At 43.9% G+C, this 18,254-nt stretch overlaps 1 protein-coding gene across 2 annotated transcripts in view; it reads left to right on the forward strand.

Annotated features, from left to right (window-relative positions):
* GIGYF1 (GRB10 interacting GYF protein 1) overlaps positions 1–18,254 on the forward strand; it is a 163,151-nt gene that overhangs the window by 117,188 nt on the left and 27,709 nt on the right. The gene's annotated exons all lie outside the window — the stretch shown is intronic.

Below are 18,254 nucleotides of genomic sequence, written 5' to 3' on the forward strand. Positions count from 1 at the left end.
GACTCCACAACCGCCGTAGCTTAACTGGGTCCCCTATGCAGGATGCTAATGCAGGCAGACGAGGCCTATTCGGAAGGGGCTACCATGGACCCAGCCTCCATGCGGGACTGGGCTTTGCACTCTATTTGCCTGCTGGGCAATACGAATGTGGCACTCTCCATGGAACACAGGAAGGCGCTCCTTTTACGTATGGACAGCAAGTTGTCGGATTTGGGGTCAAAGGAATTGGGCCCCCTGGCTAAAAGTCTTTTGTTTGGGGAACCTTTCATAAAGGAGCTTTCCACTTGTTCACTTCCCTGGACAAGGCTCAGACCTCCATGAAGAGGCTTTTTCGCCCACCGACTTCACAGGTTTTTGGCAGGGCTGGAAGACAGCGGGGAAATGTCTCTGTAGCGGAGCGGCAATATTATATCCCACGATCTCCGCTGGTATTAAAGGTAAATCCACAGTCAGCGCTGAAAAGTAAGGCAATATCCCAAATCCCCCAGTAACCGGACGAAACACAGTTCTGGGAGTCAACTGAGGTCTTTATTCACAGCTTCCAGTATTTATGCAAGTCCCCATGCAAGGGGTTTCCTTACTGATATATCAGGGGTAACAAAGTAAGGGACTACATGGGGGACTTAACATTTGGAGCAATTCTCCCACCAGGCACTGCTGCACGAGAGGGACACTCCCACTGGAATACACCGTTGAGTGGATTATCCCTCCGTGCAGCAGAACCGACAATATTCACCTTATTTTCACGAACAGACATTCGGTAGATAGCTGGGGTCTGAGAGCACATTTCGTGTGAATACTGCTCAGATCCCAGCTAAAACAACCGAACGCCGCACAAAATACATTTACTTATTCAATTCGTTTTAAAAGTACCGAACACCGATGGGGAACCACAATAGGAGAAGACCGGAGCTCCCGAACGGTCTGGAAGTACAGCGGTACTCGTGTCGTCGAGTAGCCGTTTTTAGTTTCACGCCAAACACCGCTGGGGCGACAAAGGATCCAAGATGGCCGACCGCCGCGTGGTCGGTAGTTGAACGACGGCCACCTAGGAACACACTTAATTACCGATTGCAACAATGTTGCAATCTGGTAATTGGTGCCACACGACCCTCAGTGTGTGGGCTTGGGTTCGGTACCTAATTCGTTTCACAAACAGCCGGTAAAGCTGCTGTTCGTGAAACGACCATGTAAATGCTTGCGGCTTTTGGCTGCTAGCATACGAATACTTTAGGAATACAGGCAAACATACATTTCAATACAGAATGCAAATTATAGTCAAACACAATATGGCAGCAGTGTTTAGGACAACCTTTAGAGACTCAGTTCTATAGTCTGAAGTGGCTAGGTTTGCCACAGTCTCCAGCCGCTTCTGGTTGCCGAGGATCCCGTGGACCATCACTCTTCCCCTCTTACCATTCCCGGCCCTTCTACTCCCAGAGATCGGACAGAGGTAGAGGAAATTGAGACAGAGGACGTGCAAGATTCTTTTCAGGTGAGAGAGACTCCTGCCATTTCTCCCTTTCCCCTGTTGCATGCGGGCAGCCTGTTTCACTGCAAGGACAGGTGGTGGGAGGTGTCCTCAGACACATGGGTTCTTTGGATTGTTCGGGGATATTTCATTGTTATTCCCCTCCGACTCGGGTTCGACCTCCGCAAGTTCCTGTCTGCTCGAGGGTACAACAATCCCTGATACGGAGATTCAGGCCCTGTTTGACAAGGGCGTGGTACAGTGGGCTCCAGACACACAAGGTCTTTTCAGCTCGATTTTTCTGGTAAGAAAAAAGCCTGGAGATTTCTGCCCGGTGATCAATCGGTGGAACCTGAGCGCCTTCGTTGTCTACCACCATTTCAAGATGGAGGGCATCCATCTCCTCCGTCCGGGAGATTGTTTCACGAGTCGGAACTAAAGGACGCCTACCTCTCAGTCCCTGTTGCCACAGAGTGCTGCAAATTCCCTTCATTTCTGCAACATCACCCTCCAGGCGGAGTATCTGCCGGGGCAGTCGAACCTGACGGCCAATTGGTTCTCCAGACATTGGAGGGATGCCAGCGATTGGAAACTCTTTCGTCCCATCTAACTCGAGATCCTTTCTCGAGGGGCCCGTTCACTGTGGACCTTTTCACCTCCCGGATGAACTATCAGGTCCCGACCTACTTCAGCTGGCTCCCGGATCCGGTGTGCTGAACGGTGGACGCTTTCCTTCAAGTGTGGCCTTCACGGGGAGCTTCTGCGTTTGCTATGATACCCAGGGTATTGCTGCAAGTTCGACGTCAACATGTGTCTTTGGTGTTGCTGACTCCACTATGTCATATTCAAGCCTGGTTTCCGGAGCTCCTGTATCTGTCCCATCGGGATCCACTGCTACTGCTGTCCCCTCTGATGCTCCTCTCGGACTCCCGGGGCAATCCTCATTCCCTCGTGATGGACGGCCACCTGCGCTTGGTGGTCTGGACTCTTTCAGCGGAGCCTGAAATGTCGAGGCTTTATCGCAGTCGGCTAAGGACCTTCTCTGGTACTCCTGGGCCCCTAGGACTAGGAGATGCTATTTATCAGCATGGGGCTCCTGGTGTCGTTGGTGCCTGGAACACGATACCGATCTCTTTACGGCCCTGTAACCAGCGTGCTGAACTTTGTCTCACCTGTTTAACCTGGGACGATCATATCGTTGGGTTAATGTGGCGAGATCGGCAATTTCGGCAGCCCACGTACCGCTTACAGGTTTTCCCATCGGTCAGGATTCGCTGGTCTGCAGACTTCTTCATGGTATGAGGATGTCACGACCGCCTATGCCTAAATATTCCTCCCTCTGGGACGTACGCGCAGTTTTGTCCTTCATCCGGGATTGACCTGATAATTAAGACCTCTCCCTTAGTCAACTTTTGGCTAAATTTGACCTCTTACTGTGCCTTATTTCTTTCAGACGTGTTTCTAAAGTCCGGACCTTTGATGTCAATGCCTTTTCTTTCTCTCCGGAAGGGGTCTCCTAGACGTACTAAGTCTGATTCGACTGATATTTTTACCCATATTTCAGCGACTCGCCTAAGCTCTGTGTGGCAACGAAACTGTCTTGTTGTGTGGCGATTACCGCTTTTCTTGTTCCGGCCAGTTATTGATTTCTTATGTCAGAGCTCACAAACTGGTCTTGTCTCCTACTCTGGCGCGATGGATTAAATGGTTGTTGGCATTGGCGGGGGTGAATTCGACCTTCGGAGCGCATTCGGTTAGAGGCGTGGCAGCTTCTGGAGCCTTCATGGCGGGCACTTTCCTTCAGGACATCATGCGTTCAGTTGACTGGTCCCCAGAAGATACCTTTCGACAATTTTATTTTAGACCGTTGGGTCATGCTTCCTTTGCGTTGCTGTCTGAGCGTTAACAAATATGAAGCCTCCTGTCATGCTATAAAATTGTAGATTATACTAGCTTTAGTGTAACTATAATCTTAATTTTATTAATGACAGGAGGCAAATATTTCCCTCCCAGTTTCTCCCTACTTTTATTGACCTATTTTAGTGTTAGTCTGTTCTCCAGAGCTGTGGATGGGTCAGCTAATTGTCTATTTAGGGGAAGTCAGAGTGTGTTTTCTGGGATGTTGTACTGTCGGTGATTGATTATGGGTATTCATGTTTTCACAGTACATTTCATTCACTAATCGGAGTTTCTCGTTTCAGTTTAATGGTTCGGCTACGGGTCCAAGTTCCAGACCTTCTTCGGGATAAAGTTCAAGGGTTCATCTACTGATCCATGTTAGTTTCAAGTTTCGGATGACAATCATTGGCTGATTTTGTTTGTCACTTATGTTTTTATTAGTGGTGTATTGTTCATGTACTTTTTTTTTGTTGTTGTTGCAGCTTGAAAGAGGAAGTAGTTGGTTGGGAGGGGCCTTTTATGGTTTCCTTACTTTTTTGTGATTGGTTTTTCTCTCTGTTTATGTGCTGCTGTGGAGTTCTAGTAAAGAGAGACTTAAGCAAATATTTGCCTCCTGTCATTAATAAAATTAAGATTATAGTTACTCTAAAGCTAGTATAATCTACCATTTTTAAATGTCACTAAATTTGGCTTTTGAAATAACCTCTAAAAAGCATCGGGTGAGCGAATTCTGCATTTTTGACCTACCTATACTTTATAGCCATTTTATTAACAGAACCATTCAACAAAGTTTAGATTTTATTAAAAAATAAGGCCCAGAAGGCTGGAATGCTTTATAGGCCGTATACTTGTGAAATAGGTAATAAACTTTATAAAATTACTCAAACTCTCCATTAATACTTAGTGGGTCTGTACATTCCTTCTAGTTAGGGCATTTATCTAAACCTGTTATAAAAACCTGAAGTAAGAGAGATTTTTCTGTCGAGGGCACTATGTACGTGCTTCGAAAGCCGCACTGTCATCAAAGCTGTTAACACAGCAGAGAGATTCTCCAGTAGAAGCACTCGGCTGCAGTTGTCTCCGTCATACACCAATGGCTTGGAGGACAACCGCATAGCAGCAAAAGCAGGTCCTGATCCACTAAATATGAGCAACGACACTAAAGGCAGACCTAAACTAGGTAATACATTGTATAACAGGAAAGCTAACAAAGGTATTCATACATTTATAATGATTTGAGACTATATCTATGACTAATTATAAGAATATTAAAATATCTCCAAATATTTTCTAATTCTAAAACACCAAACCTTTAATATCGTAAAAAATGAATTGGTTATCTTTATGGGAACAGGAACACGGACGGATGTTCAAGGTCATAGTTTTTGTGTACAACCTTTGCATTCATATCTGTCTGTTAATGATTACTTTGCTGTTATGGGAGTCAGTAACGACAGATACAGCATAATGGACTTGAATTAAAATAGTTTGATATGTTTTTCTTATGATTTCATATTTTTAGCTAAACTCGTAAAATCATTTTTTCAAAGTATTAAAATATTTGAAAAAGTGTGTGTGTATATATATATATATATATATATATATATATATATACACACACACACACACACACACAATCTCACAAGAGTGAGTACACCATTCACATTTTTGTAAATAACACTTTTTGGCAACATAAATGAGTACACCCCTCAGTGGAAATGTCCAAATTGGGCCCAATTAGCAATTTTCCCTTCCTGGTGTGATGTGACTAGTTAGTGTTACAAGGTCTCTTGTGTGTTAAATTGGTGTTATTGCTCTCACACTCTCTCATACTGGACACTGGAAGTTCAACATGAAACCCCATGGCAAAGAACTCTCTGAGGATCTGAAAAAAGAAATGTTGCTCTACATAAAGATGGCCTAGGCTATAAGAAGACTGCCAAGACCCTGAAACTGAGCTGCAGCACAGTGGGCAAGACCATACAGCGGTTTCACAGGACAGGTTCCACCCAGAACTGGCCTCGACATGGTCGACCAAAGAAGTTGAGTGTACGTGCTCAGTGTCATATCCAGAGGTTGTCTTTGGGAAATAGATGTATGAGTGCTGCCAGCATTGCTGCAAAGGTTGAAGGGATGGGGGCTCAGCCTGTCAGTGCTCAGACCATATGCCGCACACTGCATCAAATTGGTCTGCATGGCTGTCGTCCCAGAAGGAAGCCTCTTCTAAAGATGATGCACAATAAACCCTGCAAACAGTTTTGCTGAAGACAAGCAGACTAAGGACATGGATTATTGGAACCATGTCCTGTGGTCCACGTGTGTCTTGCCTACAGTCAAGCATGGTGGTGTGAGTGTCATGGTCTGGGCCTGCATGAGTGCTGCCAGCACTGGAGAGCTACAGATTATTGAGGGAGCCATGAATGCCAAGATGTACTGTGACATACTGAAGCAGAGAATGATCCCCTCCCATCGGTGACTGGGCTGCAGGGCAGTATCCCAACATGGTAGCACCCTCAAACACACCTCCAAGATGACCACTGCCTTGCTAAAGAAGCTGAAGGTAAAGGTGATGGACTGACCAAGCATGTCTCCAGACCTAAACCCTATTGAGCATCTGTGGGGCATTCTCAAATGGAAGGTAGGGGAGCGCAAGGTCTCTAACATCTACCAGCTCCGTGATGTCATGGAGGAGTGGAAGAGGACACTGGCAACATGTGAATCTCTGGTGAACTCCATGCCCATGAGGGTTAAGGCAGTGCTGGAAAATAATGGTGCCCACACAAAATATTGACACTTTGGGCCCAATTTGGACATTTCCACTTAGGGGTGTACTCACTTTTGCTGCCAACGGTTTAGACATAAATGGCTGTGTTGAATTATTTTGGGGAGACAGCAAATTTACACTGTTATACAGGCTGTACACTTACTACTTTACATTGTAGCAGTGTGTCATTTCTTTAGTGTTGTCACATGAAAAGATAATAAAATATTTTAAAAAATGTGAGGGGTGTACTCACTTTTGTGAGATACTGTGTGTGTGTGTGTGTGTGTGTGTGTGTGTGTGTGTGTGTGTATATATATATATATATATATATGAGAGATTGCAAAAGGTTGCATTGACTGAAAAGAGAAATGCGTCTACCAAGTTCAGCGTTTCTCACGTCTGTTTTTGCTTTTGATCCAAAATGAAGGTAAAAAAAAGTTTTAAGCATTTTCCAATTTTTCAACAAACTAGAAAAAAAAATCAGTGGATCAAGAAGGTATTACACCACATATTAAAAACTGTAACCCTGAATGTCACGCCAAGGGTGCATATTTCATTGTTGCATAATAGAATATTGCCATTTAATGTAATTTGTGTAGTGCATATTTGAATTGGCCACTTGATTTCAAGGTCAGATTACAGAAGGGATATTGTAAATGGTATAGTAATGTGAAGGGGGGCAGATGGTTTGCAACATGGATTGTTGGGTGTGAGATTCTACACTTGAGATGCTTGGATGTCTAGTTCCAATGTAAAGTAGCTGGTTCCAGCCATATGGTCTGTACCTTCTAGTTGATTAGTTGATTTCTTTGATATGTTAATGATCATTAGCTTTAAAAAAAAAAAAACTAGCCTTCTGTTCCAGTATCATATCCAAAGGAATCATTAATTCTTACCGAAAGATTAATAATGAAGCCTCATTTTTATTATATTTAGAATGGGACAAGCACAATCTTCTAATCAAACCTAAATATGATTTGCGTAGCTTAACCATAGGGGAAGGGATTGTGATGTCTGCTATATTGGGTCACAAGTATGGAGCGTGACATATCTATGGAAGGGGAAAATGGTAACAAATTCATAGATGCTGTTTTTTCTGTGGCAAGTATATAAGAGGAGATAGAACCAAATGTTTCCATTTGGATTGATGTTGGTCTGGAACACAAGAAGCTGGTCACTTATAGTTACTATAGGTACGCCGGATCTCCACCCCTGGGCTAGACTTTGTAATTCACAGGATATATATCCAATGATATTGAAAGGTGTTAGGACTTTCTTGGAGGCCAGAATCTAATTTTGAGTGAGTCACCATCATCCTTACCAGAGACCCCCTGGGCAGGAGTTTTACTTTGAAACCCTGAGTAAGTGATTAGGATTTCTATTATCTTATCCCTTTTGTTTTTATCGGTTTTTGGTGTAGCTATATTTTTGTATGCACTGTGACTATTTTTTGCTCATAATAAAAATTCAGTTAAGTTTTGCCTTTGTCTGGCTTAAAGAATCACGTTACCTGAAGAGATTTATTACTGAGTGTTTTGCAATTACATTGATATTGTGCTAAGTAATATTTGGTGGGTTTTTAGTATTAGTTACCTGGGGGACCAATGCACCCCATTTATAAATTGTCTTGGTGGTGGCAGCATTAAAATAGTAATATTTATATTATTATGCTTAATTGTGGGTGGTGTTAAGGGGAATTTTATCATTATTTCCGGTCTAGTGCAGACAAAAAAATGAACTTTAACCCTTTCACCACCACAACTACGTCACGCACACTCTTAAAGTAAGGTGCGTTCGTGACACTGAATATATTTTTTCATCCAGTTGCTGTTTAACCCCTTAAGGACCAAACTTCTGGAATAAAAGGGAATCATAACATGTCACACATGTCATGTGTCCTTAAGGGGTTAAACATCTTTACAGACTCTGATAAACCCCCCACTTCAGAGATTTCCACATCCTTATAGTTCTTACTGTAAAAATCCCTTTCCTTTGCCTTAGATTAAATCTCCTTTCTTCCAGTCTGAATGTGTGACCTTGTGTTATATGTATATTCCTGTTTGTAAATAGATTTCTGGACAATGGTTTGTATTAGCCCTGGATATATTTGTATAATGTTATCATATCCCCTCTGAGGCCCCATTTTTCTAAACTAAAGAGGTTTACATTTTTTAACCTTTCGTCATAACTAAAATGCTCCATTCTTTTTACTAATTGTGCAGCCCACCTTTTACTCAATATTATTCAGTGACCACAGATATCCTTACAGAGATACCGGATTATTATTCACCGCATTATACGGTGTGGGCCATGCCTTTTATCAGCTAGGTTAGAACCTACACATCTAACGGTTATTAATAATGTAATTGGAACTTTTATTTTTCGTCACCTTTGTGCTCATCCTTAGGACCCATATCATTGAGTTGGATTCTTTGCGGGTGATTCTTATATGGATTTAATTGCTTGAACGTTTTATACTGTTTATTTTTATTTGTGAGTGACCGATCTAGACCGATTTCTTTGAGTTTGAACACTAATCTATTGGGAGGAACTGTATAAGACTCCTTGGCAAAATCCAAATAGATCACATCCACTGCAACATCCTGATCTATAAATCTACTTCTTCGTAGAATGTCATTAAGTTAGACACACACTGTACCCTAAAATGATGCTGTTTTTTTTTGCTAATATTACAACATTTCAATATTCTTCACACTATTAGCTGATTTGGAAATCTAATCAAACAATGTTGTTAGGTCTTACCTTAACCTCGGTCCCTCTGTATACATCGGCGTACCGAAGGTCGGAATCTCCGTCCACCTCTCACGACCACAATACCGTTTATGCTGATCTCTCCAACCCCAATTGACCCAGCTTGTTAAAGGACCATCCACTTCAAACTTTAAGTATAATCTAATTTCATTTATTTTTCTCTGTTTCATTCAGGAAACTTAATACTGAACTGTGTTGCTTCTGCTACCTCCTCTTGCTGGACTTTATGTTGCTGTAGACATTTACTGTGCAAAAGTGCCGCTATACTGCTTGCAAATCTTGGCTCTACTCCCTATTTACTGGATATAAAGTTTAAAGCTAAAGTCATCTACAATTCTGCTTACTGGACTTTTCTTTCATTTTGTGCTTACTCAAATCTTCAGTTCTGTTCCTCCTTTTTGCTAAAGCATTACAATATTAACTCAAGGCCTTGGTATTTTACTCAAAAATGTTCCACCATTTCATTGTGTTATGTCACACGCATTTTGCATTTAAAAAAAATGTTTAGAAGAGTTAATGTTTTTGTGTGATTACATTTAGCTTTAAAAAAGTAAAATGATTTCCTCCTTATTCTCTGTGATCATTAGATCTCTACAGTTATTACTTTTTTTTAATTCCAGTTTTAGCGAAAATATAAACCAGAATTTTTTTCAGTCATATTTTTGTGATTACGATGTATTTTTGTCTATTTTAGTATTTTTTTTCCATTGTCACATTAACCTAAGGTGATGTAAATATCAACCTATATTCATATTTTTATTTATATCTAGTTACATCGATCTCTTTCCTGTACATATAAATTGGCTTTCTCACCCCTCCAGGTAGTATTTTTGTGTATATTTCATTCTGGAGTCCTCTACAAGTATCTTAGCTATTCCTAGAACTGCACTCTTCTTTAGAGATCTCAATGTCCCACGTGAAGCCACTCTTCCATACTGAGGATCACAACCCTAAGTGCTCCTGTTACAAATCGCTATTTGTAACTGGCCCTTTAAATGAGAAATTGCCCTGCTTCCCTGGATTGTGGAGAAGCCTTTTTGCCAGCCTCCTTCCTCATGGCTATGGCCCTGGGAGATTGGGCCCTTTAAAAACAGTATTCGGCCCTATGCAGAGTGCATGTCACTCATTCTGGCCCTTTAAATACAGTGGGGTCATTCGGTACTTGCCCTGTGTGAGCGGTGATACCCCAGATAGCTATGCCATGGAGCCTATTCATATAATGAAAGACTACGGGAAAGACTTTAGCTCCATGGCAATTGAACTGTGTGAATAGGATCTGCGCGCTATTCGGTAGTTTTGTGCGCTCAGATCCCAGCTATCTTGGGATATGTGAAATGTCTGTGTGTTATGTGTAAAAGGTGACTTTATGTATTTTAAAGTGTTTTACTGTCTTTGTGTCCCCATGTGCTCAATGGAGTCTGTCTCTGTCCTGGGAGGTAATTGGATTACTTCTCCATTGTCTCCAGGAGAGAGGGCTCGGTAAAACCAGTCTGAGCCAGAAAGCCATGCTGGCAGGGGTTTTAAAAGATACTTTACTAACTTTTGAACCCCTGGTCTGATTCATGCCATTTTTTTAATATGTTTTTCCCCTGAATGGATTGATTGTGGATATGTATTTTTATGTGAATGTGATGTATGGTTTTAGAGTTATAAAAGTTGGGTAGAAAGTATGTTTTAACTGTATGTATAATTGAGTTTCCTCTCAGGGTAAGGGGAGGGAATATGTGGGATGTAACTGATGCGTGAGTGGTTGTTTTATACCTCCCTGTGGGTGGACCTGTATTTGTAACAACTGCAATAAAAACCAGGCTGGGTGTGCCAGCACCTCAGACCTCTTCTGACCCTGAATACATAGACTTGTCTCGTTATTGGAGGGAACTGCTAAATCACACTGGGGATTGCTATGCTCTGCATATTCCCTTGAGCTTTAATCACTTAGCTCTTTTAAGAGCTTGTTCCGGATACGCTCTCCTGGAGGTGAGGTCTTCCCCACACGGTCCTGGAGGACAGAAGCCGATCCAGGGTGGAAGGAAGACGGCGAGGCTCCAGTTAAGCTTCGGCAGTTGTGGAGTCTGCGGTGGCTGTGGTGTCCGGTGCGGTGCTTGTGGTCCTCGGCGCAAGCTAGGAAGCGTCCATCAACGGAGGGTACTCGGTCGGAGTACACGGAGCTCCGTTACAGCTCCTATCACAAAAGGGACTACTACTGCCTTCACGTATCCTTATCTATATCATTTCTAGCTGTTACATAGTTAATAGTTACAGAGTTACATAGCTGAAAAGAGACTTGCGTCCATCAAGTTCCGCCTTCCTCACATTTGTTTTGTTGCTGTTGATCCAAAAGAAGGCAAAAAAAAACAGTTTGAAGCACTTCCAATTTTGCAACAAGCTAGGAAAAAAATTCTATCTTGACCCCAGAATGGCAGTCAGATTTATCCTTGGATCAAGCAGTTATTACCCTACATTGAAAGATTATATCCTTGAATATTCTGTTTTTGCAAGTATGTTCTAGCTCAGTGTTTCCCAACCCAGTCCTCAAGGCACACTTACCAGTCCAGGATTTAAGGATTACCCAGTTTTGTCTAAGGTGTTTTTTCTTTTTTTTCTAAAAACACCTTAGACAAAACTGGGTAATCCTTAAATCCTGGACTGGTAGGTGTGCCTTGAGGACTGGGTTGGGAAACACTGTTCTATCTGTTTGAACATCTGTATGGACTCTGATAAAACCACTTCTTCAGGCAGAGAATTCCATATCCTGATTGTTCTTACAGTAAAGAAAACCTTTCCTTTGCCTTAGACGAAATCTTCTTTCTTCTAGTCTAAACGCATGACCTCGTGTCCTATGTAAAGTCCGGTTTGTGAATAGATTTCCACACAATGGTTTGTATTGGCCTCGAATATATTTGTACAATGCTATCATATCCCCTCTCAGGCGACGTTTTTCTAAACTAAATAGGTTTAAATTTGTTAACCTTTCTTCATAGCTGATATGTTCCATTCCTTTTATTAATTTTGTAGCCCGCCTCTGCACTTTTTCTAGTGCCATAATATCCTTCTTTAGAACAGGTGCCCAAAATTGCACAGCATATTCAATGTGTGGTCTTACCAGTGATTTATAAAGAGGCAAAATTAAATTCTCGTCCCGAGAATGAATGCCCTTTTTCATGCATGACAATACCCTACTGGCCTTGGCCACTACTGATTGACATTGCACATTGTTGCATAGTTTGTTGTCTATAACAATTCCCAAGTCCTTTTCGTGTGTTGTTATCCCTAATTCGCTTCCATTAAGGGTATACGTTGCTTGTGTATTCTTTACGCCGAAGTGCATAACTTTGCATTTTTCAACATTAAATTTCATCTGCCATTTGAGTGCCCAGTCCTCCATCCTATCTAAATCCCTCTGCAGCAAAGTAATATCTTGCTCACATTGTATTATTTTACAAAGTTTTGTGTCATCTGCAAACACTGAAACATGACTTTCAATGCTGTCTTCAAGACATTTGTACATATTTTCGTGTTCCTTGTTCCTTCTTCCTGATGTTATAGTCACTGGGTACTGCCGCATCCACCATGACTCCAGACTTCCATTCCTTGTCTACCACCATGATGTCAGGTTGGTTGGCCAGTATTGTCCTCTATCCCCAGCGGCAGGGTGCAGCACAGGGAGTGGAGACAGTCTGTCTCACTCCCCAGCGGCATAGTATATTACAGGGAGTGGAGCATATTGTCCTCTCTCCCCAGCGGCAGCTAGAGACACCTTGGGAGAGGACAGATGGTCTCCCTCCCCAACCTGAGGGAAAGATACAGGGAGTGGAGACAGTCGGCCCCACCCCACAGTAGCTGGGGCTGTCATCCAGAGACAAGCCCCCTGGCATGGATGGTGCAGATGGGACCATCCTTACAGGGATGCTGGGCAGCCCGTCCAGATCCCCAACTGCGGAATCCCTGCCAAGATGAGGATGTCAGCGGCTGGTCCCATGACCCATTCCCAGTGGAAGAGCTGGCATTCGGGCAGAGAGCAGTTGGCCTCTGCCCGCCCCTTTTCCTTAATCCAGAGTCTGAGGTTACACAGGCCACCCCAGCTGTAACGTTGGCTACAGGGCAGAGCACCGCTGGCCTCTCCCCTACCTACCCTATGTTTTGGAGCCTGACCACCCATCAAACAACCCAGCTGAACCGCTGGCTATGGGGCAGAGCCCCGCTGCCCTCTTCCCACTCTTCCCACCAGGCACTGATGAGGGAAACTGCACACTCCGTCCTTAGCGACACCTTGGTCCAACCAGGGGGGAGTGCATCCATGTTATTAACCCGCAGAACCCTGGATGTATAAATGGGCACTTGTGGCAGGAGACCTTCTGGACAACTACGCCTTTTGGAAAAGGCCACCAGACTATCACAGACCCAGACCGATTGGAGGTCTGGGGTCTGTATAGTCTGCCAGGGAGGGGGAAGATGTGTGACTTTTTAAAGTAAGTTTGCCAAGAGTTCCTGGAGGAGCCTGCTTGTTGGTCAAGCAGTTTTCTTCTGCTTGTTGGTCAAGCAGTTTTCTTCTGCCCACAGACTATGGACCTTGCAAAATGTGATGTAAAAGTCTCCGTTCGTGTATTTGGTATATATGGTTCGGGACCCGAACAGCCGCATGAACTGGACACCACCCTGGAGCTTGTTAAGCCTAATTGCTACTTTGTAGCAATTTCCACCTCTGTGTTCTAAGTGTTTGTCTGGGTGGCCGCAATCCCTATGGACGACCACGAGGTGGGGGCCATCTTGTTTGCATGAACGCAGGCAGCGGTGTTTGGTCGTTGAGTTCATGGAACTATTTTTGGATACTGAAACTCCCGAACAATGCTGGACTTGCATGATCACCTGCGTGAACAAGCTCCAGGGTAAGATTATTGATTATGTTCGCTAGCTTGTTTGGTTTTAAAATACCGAACTAGACCGACCGCAAGCCCTGATTCTCTGGAACTGTTTGGGCATGGAACCATGCGTGCGGTTGGTCAAATTATGACTTCCAGGAAATTACTGAACCCCTGAACTGATCTGGGTGATTTTTGGATGTCGGTCACCCAGATCAGGGCTATCAGATGTAACACTTGTGGGGTTTTATGTATTTTTAAGGTACTTTGGGGGTGTTTGGGAAATGTGTTTTTTTGTGCCTGGAGATAATTGAGTTTAATACAATGCTTGACTCCATTATCTCCCAGGCACAGGGGAGGGATCATCTTATTATGTATGGGAGTGTCCTGGATCTGAGAGCCAGTGTAATTGTGTATTTGTTTTTACTGTGGTTTACTCTCCGGTCCAAGGAGGAGTGCCCCTTGGATGGGGACCTGCATATAAGGCCAGTTTTGGCTGCCAATAAAAGTATTCCAGCTTGTACTTGGAAAAGGGTTATTCTTTCATCACTGTTCCAGTGTGGAGGATTCAACGTGGAAAGTCCTTGTAAGGACTAGAGCTCCCAGGACTGAGTGTCGTCCAGTGCCTGGGGGTGGATAGAGCAAGTTCCCTATTTGGTTCCAGATGGGAGCGGTTCCAGGGCACCAGTCTAGCCATGGCGACTGTGGGCAGAAGTGCTGCGGTTTGTCCCCTGTTCCAGCTAGGAAGCAGTCCTTGGCGTAGGTTCCCAGCCGGGGTACAGGGAGCTCCGTCACACCATAGATGTGCCTGAATATTTATTTTCTTCCATTTGCTGTCTTCAGGGATTGGCCCTCCCTTTCTAGAGCACCCTGCAGGAAGTATTCCCCCCTTTTAGTGTGTGCATTATACTTGCTTGTTTGTTTTTTAAATGCAAACCGTACTTGCTGTCTGGATCTAAACGTCCCAATGGATCTTAGCCCTGTCATTCTCAACTACCCTCTGTGTTACCTCCTATCTGGACTTAGGCAGATCCATCCCATATTCTGTGCAGATATTTCAGTACTCATCCTGGTCCCTGTTAACATCTTGTACCAGACTGTATAAATATTATCTCCTTGAATTGTCAACTTTTGAATAAATGCATCCAGAGGCTGCCGAGAGTGGAGGTTATCTTGCCTTGTCACTTCAATGACCTACATTTTTCCACCATTCAGTATTTGTCATAATCTACACTTTACAAAAATCTGCAAGCGTGAGTAAATTGTTGCAAATGTGCCTCATTTTCTTCTTACAAATGCATTTATATAGTCTGTAGTCCGGGCCAGATTAAGAGCCCAGTGGGCCTGGTGCTGACAATTATGAGGGGCCTAAGTACAGAATCTTATAAACCAAAAACACAAACACTCCCGCCTCTCCCAATTGGTATGTATCTGGTGGAGATGTTCCCGGAGGGAAACTCATAGAATGCAGCTGTAAGAAAACTCAGATTCTCTTAAAATATGATGGTCTCCCTCTAATTCATGCTTTTATCTTTCAAGTAAATTCATACCCCTTAACAGCAGTGTTCAGTGAAGCAGGAAGTCAATGGGCAGTGTAAAAGGATGGGCCACTGACGTGGATCATGTAACCAGAACTTCTGAAAGGGACGAACATGCCCAAAAAGGAGGCGTGTCTGCCCAAAGAATTGGAAGGCTAGCCTGACAATCATGCATGCTGGCCAACAGCATCCTGAGCTTGGCATAAATGCGCTCGCTCCATGCTTTCTAAGGACTGTCCCCTAGCACTCACATGTCCACTTGTCTCCTTAACTTCTTACTAGCAGGCAGAAGTTCCTGGTATATAGTCTGAGACCGAGAACAGGTGGATGTAGTGAGTGTAGAAGAAAGGGAACATGCCACAGTGTTAGGCCAAAGTCAGCATTACCTTAACTAATTTCATTGTCAGCCAGTCCACACAAGTTTTGTTCCCATATACCCCTCTTAAAGGGACACTATAGTCACCAGAACAACTACAGCTTATTAAATTTGTTCTGGTGAGTAGAATCATCCCCTTCAGGCTTTTTGCTGTAAACGCTGTCTTTTCAGAGAAAATGCAGTGTTTACATTACAGCCTAGTGATAACGTGACTGGCCACTCCTCAGATAGCTGTTAGAGATCCTTCCTGGGTCATGGCTGCCTAAAATGCATCCAAACATTCAGTATCTCCTCCCTCTGCATGCAGACACTGAACTTTCCTCATAGAGATTAATTGATTTAATTCATCTCTATGAGTAGATGCTGATTGACCAGGGCTGTGTTTGAATTGTGCTGGCTCTGCCCCTGATCTGCCTCCTTGTCAGTCTCAGCCAATCCTATGGGGAAGCTCTGTGATTGGATCAGGCCACCACTTCTGATTATGTCAGCAGACGGCTTGCTTTTCTGAGTCAAACAGCATGCAGTGCTACAGCTTCATGCTTGAATACAGTAAGATTTTCACTATATTTATGGAGGCATGAGTGGTCCGGGGGGCTAGATGGTGGTTTTAACACTATAGGGTCAGGAATACATGTTTGTGTTCCTGACCCTATAGCGATCCTTTAAGTTTTCATACTTAAGCAAGAGTATGTGAAGAGTATTTAGGGTTGCCACCTTTCTTGTAAAAAAAAAATACAGGCATTACTAATTTGCATAACTAATTATGGATGCTTGACATCACATGATGTAATCACAAGCAGTGACATTCTTTAAAATCAACAAAAAACTACTTAGTTTGATTCTGCTGTATAGATGGATTGCTCCCAGTGTCTCCCTGACTCCCGGTGTCCCCATGTCACTAGAGGACACTGAGACATGGGAACATTGAAACACTAATGGACGCTGGGAGACTTGGGGACACAGACACTTGGGGACACTGGCTGGGAGACATGGGGACATTGAGACACTTGGGGACATTGTGTCCCTAGTGTCTGTCTTCCCATGTCTCCCAGCTTCCCCTAGTGTCTGTGTTCCCAGGTCTGTGTCCCCGTGTCTCAGCATCCTGAGAGGTCTCCCTGTGTCCCCATGTCTCAGTATTCCCTAGTGTCTGTGTCCCCATGTCTCCCTGCAGCCTTTACCCCATCCCTCACTTACCTGAGCTGTAGGCTGTCTTTGCAGGCTGGGAGCTGCTGTCTGGATCCTCTGTGCTGTGCAGCTGCCCCCCCTCGGATCAGGGAGTAGAAAGAGGCAGGGATATGCTGTAACTTTCGGGGCTATCAGATCGGGGCTATCAGGGGATATTTTAGAGGTACTTTTGGGGTGTTGTTGTATTGCATGTTTTTTTCTGTGCTTGGAGATAATTTAATTAGATTAGTACAGTTCCTGATCCAATTATCTCCCATGCACAGAGGAGGGATTATCTAATTGTATATGGGAGTGTTATGTATTTAAACACCTTTGTCATTGGTCTGTGACTTTGTGCTTCAGTCCTCCACAAGATCCAGGGGGGAGTACCCCTTGCATGGGGACATGCATAGGTCAGTTGTGGCTGCCACTAAAGCATTCCAGCTTACACTCCAAAACTGTGTGTTGTCCAGTTATTGGAGGGAAGGAAGATTTAACCCCTGTGTCTGCTGTTCCAGCTTGCAGGAGATTCAGCGGGGAAAGTCCTAGTAAGGACTAGTGCTCCCAGGACTGAGTGTTGTCCAGTGCCTGTGGGGAGCGAATTCTCCATTTGGCTCCAGGAAGGAGCGGTTCCAGGGCCCCAGTCAAGCCACAGGGACTGTGGGCAGAAGTGCTGCGGTTTGTCCCCTGTTCCCACTAGGAAGCGTCCCTTGGCGGAGGTACCCAGTCCGGGGTATAGGGAGTTCCGTCACATTGGTGGCAGCGGTGGGATGGCTTCCCCGCCTTGGGAAAACCAGCACTACTTCAGAGATAGAAGGCCGTGCAGGATCCCACTTCGATACAAGACTCCAGCAGCTGTTTCATTATGTCCTGAGGAGTAATGATGACCCTATCCCAGCCAGGAGAGTACCAGAATGGAGGGTGGCACCCCGAACCGACCTCTGGAGGGCGTACCTTGAAGAGATGCGACCTTTCCGGGGTACACCCTGTATTACTGCAATGTCTGCACCAGCCGGGCCGCCTCAAATAAATACTGGCCAGGTGGCAACCCTAAGAGTAGTGTGTGTGTGTGTGTGTGTGTATATATATATATATATATATATATAAAAGAATTGAAGACAGGAGCACTCTCTGGGACTTTTCAAATTTGTATTAATAAGAAATCACCACTTCTACATCCAATATATATATATTTATTTTTTATTTTTTTTAATCCATGGGCCTGGAGCTGCAGTTCCATCAGCCCCTATGTTAATCCAGCCGTGTCTGAAATGGAGGACAGTATAAATATCCCTGGATTGGTTGTGCTTAATGTAAGATATTTCTTTGTTATTGAACACACTGTGTTGCTGTATTTGGGATTTTGAACTGGTAATGGCTGTTTTATAGCAGTAAAAGATAACATTGATTG

This window comes from Pelobates fuscus, chromosome 3 (assembly GCF_036172605.1).
Source record: "Pelobates fuscus isolate aPelFus1 chromosome 3, aPelFus1.pri, whole genome shotgun sequence".
Taxonomy (NCBI): domain Eukaryota; kingdom Metazoa; phylum Chordata; class Amphibia; order Anura; family Pelobatidae; genus Pelobates; species Pelobates fuscus.